A 6,000-nucleotide genomic window follows, 5' to 3' on the forward strand; every position below is an offset into this window, starting at 1 on the left:
GGAACCTTACTTTTTTCCCGATATTTCATAAAATAGGTAATTTAAAATGAAGCAGAATCAACCATTTGCATCAATATCTTTAATTAAAATAATATCTTTACTTAAAAAGAAATTTTTCATAAATTGTTTTGAGTTTTACTCTAAGTGGTCACAATTTCATGGCCTATTAGAATATTTGCCAAAATAAATGCATTAAAGACTATTGAACCTATATGTAAACTATGTGAAAAGAACAAGTTCATTAGATTTTAAAAATGTCTTAACTTTCTTAATGAATATTAGTGACAACAGTTGTTTTAAGAGAACAATAGCAATCTATTTATTGAACTTCATTTCTCCTAAATGTTCCTGCTTTTTGCTGGAACAGTGTGTTATTGTTAAAATGTTCCAAACTGCTCTTCAATTATCTGAACAAATCTACAGCCTAAAGCAAATATTTACCTTATACTCACAATTAAAACACACACACGTACACACACACACAAAACAACTAAAGCACAATTCAAGAGGGCTTACCTAAGAGAAGGAGGTATATTTTGCATTGAAAGACTCCAACTGTGCCACAGAAGGGCTCCATGAAAGCATCCTGTCCCATGCATACAGTGCCCTGTTCTCAGTGGTAACTTGGTTCATGGACCAGCAGCTGCTGGTTTATTTGCTAGGGAAATTAGCAGTGAGGTAACAGACCCTATCCTGCCTCTTGCTTCTGTGATTTGAATACAGAATGAATGTGTATACAAAGGACACAGGGAGTGGGAACACCTGTTATATGCTGTGCAAGAACACAGGCTTCTGACTTTCAGAATAGTTTCTTAGTGATTATCAGTAGCCATCAATATATTTCGTAAATTATTCTTAGTTATTAATAATCACACAAAGGAAAACATCCTTTTGGATGACTTTATTAATATACAGTATGCTTTCATAATGAGAGCATATTATGAAATATCCTTAAAAACAAAAGCTGGTTTCCTATCATGCAAAACTCTGCCATTATTTTGAAATAATTATTTTCTATGAAAATTGAAGTAGTTTATGTATCTGCTAAACAGTTATAAATCTTCATGAAGTCACTAACATGCAAAAATTATACCAAAGAATCAAAACAGAGCACCAGAATGTCTTTTAAAATGTATTTTTCTATGCAGTGTTTCCTATTACAAATGACTGCTGTGGTTTTATTGAATGTACAGATTCATCTTACTTTTATAATCAAATCACACGTGTGTTACCTAGTGGGGCTGAAGCATGGACCATGCATAATTATAATGAATAGCCTATGTCAACAGATCATATGTGAGGCCACATTTTCACAGCCGAAGCATAGGGGAAGTGAACCAATGATCTAGAGAAGATCTTGCCTCGTGCCCAGGCTACAGTTTTACAGCCTGGCCTCTTCATTGTCATGGCAGCAGGCAGTCTGAGCACTTCCGTTTAATTTACTTAGTTATCAGTTAAGCCCCATTTGCAAGGAGTCTCTGGTCTGAGCCTTCTACTACATAAAATGGGAAGTATATAACCAAATCTACATCAAATCAAGTAAAATTCCTTGCATAAAGAAGTTTTAACAGTAAAATATCACTGAAGAAGTTCAGTGATGAGAGGAGAAGGAAGAATATTCCTTAAGCATAATTAAAAGTCAAAAAGGAATGATAGCTATTTTGGAATCCAAGTTGGGAAATCGTCTTGCATTAAGGTGTCCAACTCAACTAGAAGGGCTTCTGTAGGCAAAGTGAGTGACTGTTGGGAAACCTGAGTCCTCTTCAAAGGTCAGTCACTTTATGAACTCTCCATGCTTCAGAAAACCGGCAAGAGCTGCCCCCTGTCCCTCCCCCCCCGACCCCCCAGGTAATAACTATACAACAACTCTGTATTATTTCTAAATCTTGCACATACACCTATTATAGAACTTATCTCATTAATTTAAGTTGATTTTTTTTTTTTTGTCTTTTTCGTGACTGGTAAGGGGATCGCAACCCTTGGTGTGGTGTCGCCCACACCGCGCTCAGCCAGTGAGCGCACCGGCCATTCCTATATAGGATCCGAACCCGCGGCGGGAGCGGTGCTGCACTCCCAGCGCAGCACTCTCCCAAGTGCGCCATGGGCTCGGCCCTAAATTGATTTTTGATGGATGTTTATTTTCCCTCTGAGCTCCTTGAATACAGAGAAAAGTCTTATTCATTTATGGATCCTTAGCACCTAGCATAGTGCTTAACTTGTATTTTCGTTAAGTTGTTCCCCCCAGAAACAAACTCTGAATGCTCTTTTGCCCATACCTTTTGATTCTGTTGATGCTTAAGAAGTGCAAATAAATTTTAATATTGGATTGCACAAAATATAATTTGGAAAGTAATATGGAAGTTCCATAGATATCACATAGGCTCCTGCAACACCATTTAGATCAATATTGATCTCCAATTGCTTTTATTAAATAACCTCTTTCCAGTGTATTTCAACCCAGTGCTTGCTCATGATAAAGTTTGTTGGGTCCTTGGCAGGATGAAAGAAATGTACTCAATATGAGGACTGTTTTTTATTCTGAAATTTTTTCCTATTTATTTTGTTGTATTTAAAAATATCCCTTCTTTTGTGACATAAGGTGACAGTATATAATACATAAATTAAATGCCAAAATGAATCATATTTGTGATCTTTTCATGTCATAGCACATATTAGGAAATGACAATACCTCTATGGCACATCTTGGGAAAATGCTACATGGTATAACCATGACAAAACACCCTCTAGTGGAGATTGGTAGGTAAAATCTCTTTTCTGCTGGAGTAATTTCTGAATTCAGGATGCTTACACAGGAAGTCATACAAGCAATATTCAAATTTAACTTCAACTACTGTCAATTTTTACGTGATTCTTAAAAATGGTAAGAAGTGTTTTATCCTTATAAGAAATTTCCATCATTAATATCTCACATCAAACCTGTAACCCACTGGGAAGCTCTGTTCTGCCATACTGTTCAAGAAAAAAGGGCCTGTAGCCTTACTGTTTACTGATTTTGGTTATATTTGCATTAAAAACGAGAAGGCTGATTAACCTAAAACAATTTATATCCATGGTGATTAAATATCAAGCAATGCAAGGAGCCACTGGGAAAATGTGTGGGGTGGGGGTGTAGGGGCAGGGCTTTTTCATTACCTCTCCAGTCACGCTGCATAGTTTACAGTCTAATTTAGTTAAAGTGTAAGTAAGGCTGGTCTTGCTTTATACAGCAAAAGTCTGCTACATGAATTCCAAACATCCACATTCTTTGATCATGTGTAGCATATGAATGTTTTGCAATGGCAGAAATAACTGGTAAGCACAGGTGCTGAAATTCCAAGTCAACATGGAACAGCGAGGACTAAGAACTGGGAAAAGAAAGCATTTTTCTTATTGTTGTAATTAGGTAGATCCCAGGAAAGGTTACAGTGTGCAGGGAAGAGCTAGCTGCTAGAGGAGACCATCACATATGCCTATGTCTGAACTAGTGTTCACTCCTATGTGGTCAAGTCCATAATGCTGCCTCCCAGAAGCCTAGATCTATCTTATATGGCTGCTAAAACACTATGCAGCAATGTCTTCCTCCCTGGGTGCCTCTCTAAGTCACTGCTTTACCTTCAGCAAGTGTGTTTTTTGTTACTGTGTGCTCAGAAGTGTAGTCACATCATCCTGGAGGGGCCACATCTCTCCACTGCTTTGGTATTTACAGGATGATAAGGAATTTTTCTAATCAAACAGGGATCTCAGCTCTTATTTAAACCCGCAGAGGCACCTTCTATTTGGGTGATTAGAAATATGCTCTTACCATGCTTTACTGCTAATTCTATTGGCCTAAATCAGATCAGTTTACTTAACTCTCAGCTCTGATGCTCCCACCTGCAAAATGGGGCTGGTCCTCCTTTACCAAGGAACTATCATACAGTAAGCTTTCCTCAAGACTTGTTGGAAGGCCATGTAAACTTTTCACTAGTTTTCACTGGCCTACCACTAACAACAACCCCTAGGCAAATGTGGAAGTCCTAAATAAATCTTATATATATATATTTTTGAAAAGTAGAAATAAAATAACACCACCTTTTAAAAGGTGTTCTTTAGTGATCTAGGTTTTTTGTTTCTTTAGGGAGCTAAAAATGCATCACATACAGCTCAATTATTTTATACAGTGTTAGGGTATACTGAATTAAAAAATATAGTTTAAACAACAACACCGATTTAATTTACATGCTTTCAATATTATCGTTATACCCTTTGACTTTTAGAAGCCTGGATTATCCATTTCTCCAGTTTACAAGAAATAAGCTAAATTGCAGAGTATTAAAGTAAAACAAAATTGTAATCCTTTCTTTCTTTTCAATGTCAAATAGATACGGAAAACACTCATTTTCCTGAATTTGGCCAAAAGAAAAAACAAATGCACTGGATAAAAAAACTTCATTTTGGTTAACCTTAACTTTATGTATTTGAGTGAGTGAGGGAGAAAATTCTGAGCTTAATCTAGGGCTTAATCTAAGCTCTAATAAGATTTATGGCCTCGAAACCTTATATAAATAAATTTCTCATCTCTAAAGAATGAATTTGAAATGCGAGACCTTGGCTGCCTATAACAATGACTGAAGATCTTAGACAACCCCAAAGAAAACAACAACAGTGCACTCCTCAGGTTATTGAACATTTAAGTTTGAGAACTACTGGACTTGGATTACCCCTATGATATGCTTTTCAACTAAATTGTAAACTTCTTGAGGACCACAATCATAACTTATTAACCTAAAGTGCTTAGTATAGTATTGCTTTGTGTCCAACAATCAACAAATGATTATTGAATTTGTCTTATTTTATATGCTAATATGGTTGGCAGTTTCTGTTTCTTTTGATGCTCTCAGGGACTTCTAGATATTGATGACTTTCATACGTTAAGAACAGTCTGACAATTATGATTAGAGCAGGTAAAATAAGAACTAAACTAGAATTGCCCTAACGTGATGGTAATTTCTTTAAGGGGTTAGAAATAACAATCAGAAAAGCATATAGGTAAACAAATAATTTCAAAAGGAATTGCAAAGTACAGTAAGAGTAGTATGCACAAAGTGGTTCTGATGGAGCAGAGACCCGGGCAGAATTATGACTAATAATACTTCATAATTGTATAGTGCTTTACAATTTATAAATTACATTCACTTACATCATCTCATTTATCCTTACAAAGACCTAGGTAGGTCGAATCTTACAACCTCATTTATAAAAGTTAATAAAACAAGGTTCTGAGAGGTCAAGTAATAGAATTTCCAAATTGGAAATAACCTCTATATGAGTGTCCCTAAAACTTCAGCCATTTGCAAACCACCTTTACTATTTTTGCCATATCTACCACCCATACTATGGTTTACCTAATATTATTCAATAGGTTGACACACTTCAACATTTTTTTTTAGTTAACCTAATTAATACTTTTAAAATCATGGGTCTGCGTCGTATTTCTAAATAACATGAAAATAAATGCAAATTTAAAAAATTACTGGTACCATGCTTTAGGATTCGTTCTCCAACACAATACATGAAACCCTTACTTAAAACATCTGGATAATCAGTTCTGCAGTTTCTGCTTGCACATATGCAGTAATTTTAGCCAAGTTCCTTAATTTCTCCATACCTGTCTCATCATCTTTAATGGGGATAACAGTAAAAACCCCGTAGCATGCCCGTAAGGATAAATGAATCACATGTGTAAAGCTATTAGCAGAGCTCTTGACACGAAGTAAGCTCTCAAGTGTTATTGTTAGCTCTGGGGCCGCTGTTTTCTGGTATTCTCATAATTGGGAAGTCCTTTTTAAACTGAGCCCCCAAAGACTCTCCTATTACTTTCCCTAATTTAACTAAACTGCTAAAAGTTGAAAAGAGGACTATAAAGTGACATATGTACTCATTAGTATTGTCATATTTTCCGTCTCAACTTGCCCTAGGTTATGCAAGTAGTAAAATGATTGGGGGGGGGGGGGGGGGGGG

The sequence above is a fragment of the Galeopterus variegatus genome, unplaced genomic scaffold, assembly GCF_000696425.1.
Source record: "Galeopterus variegatus unplaced genomic scaffold, G_variegatus-3.0.2 Scaffold46, whole genome shotgun sequence".
Taxonomy (NCBI): Eukaryota; Metazoa; Chordata; class Mammalia; order Dermoptera; family Cynocephalidae; genus Galeopterus; species Galeopterus variegatus.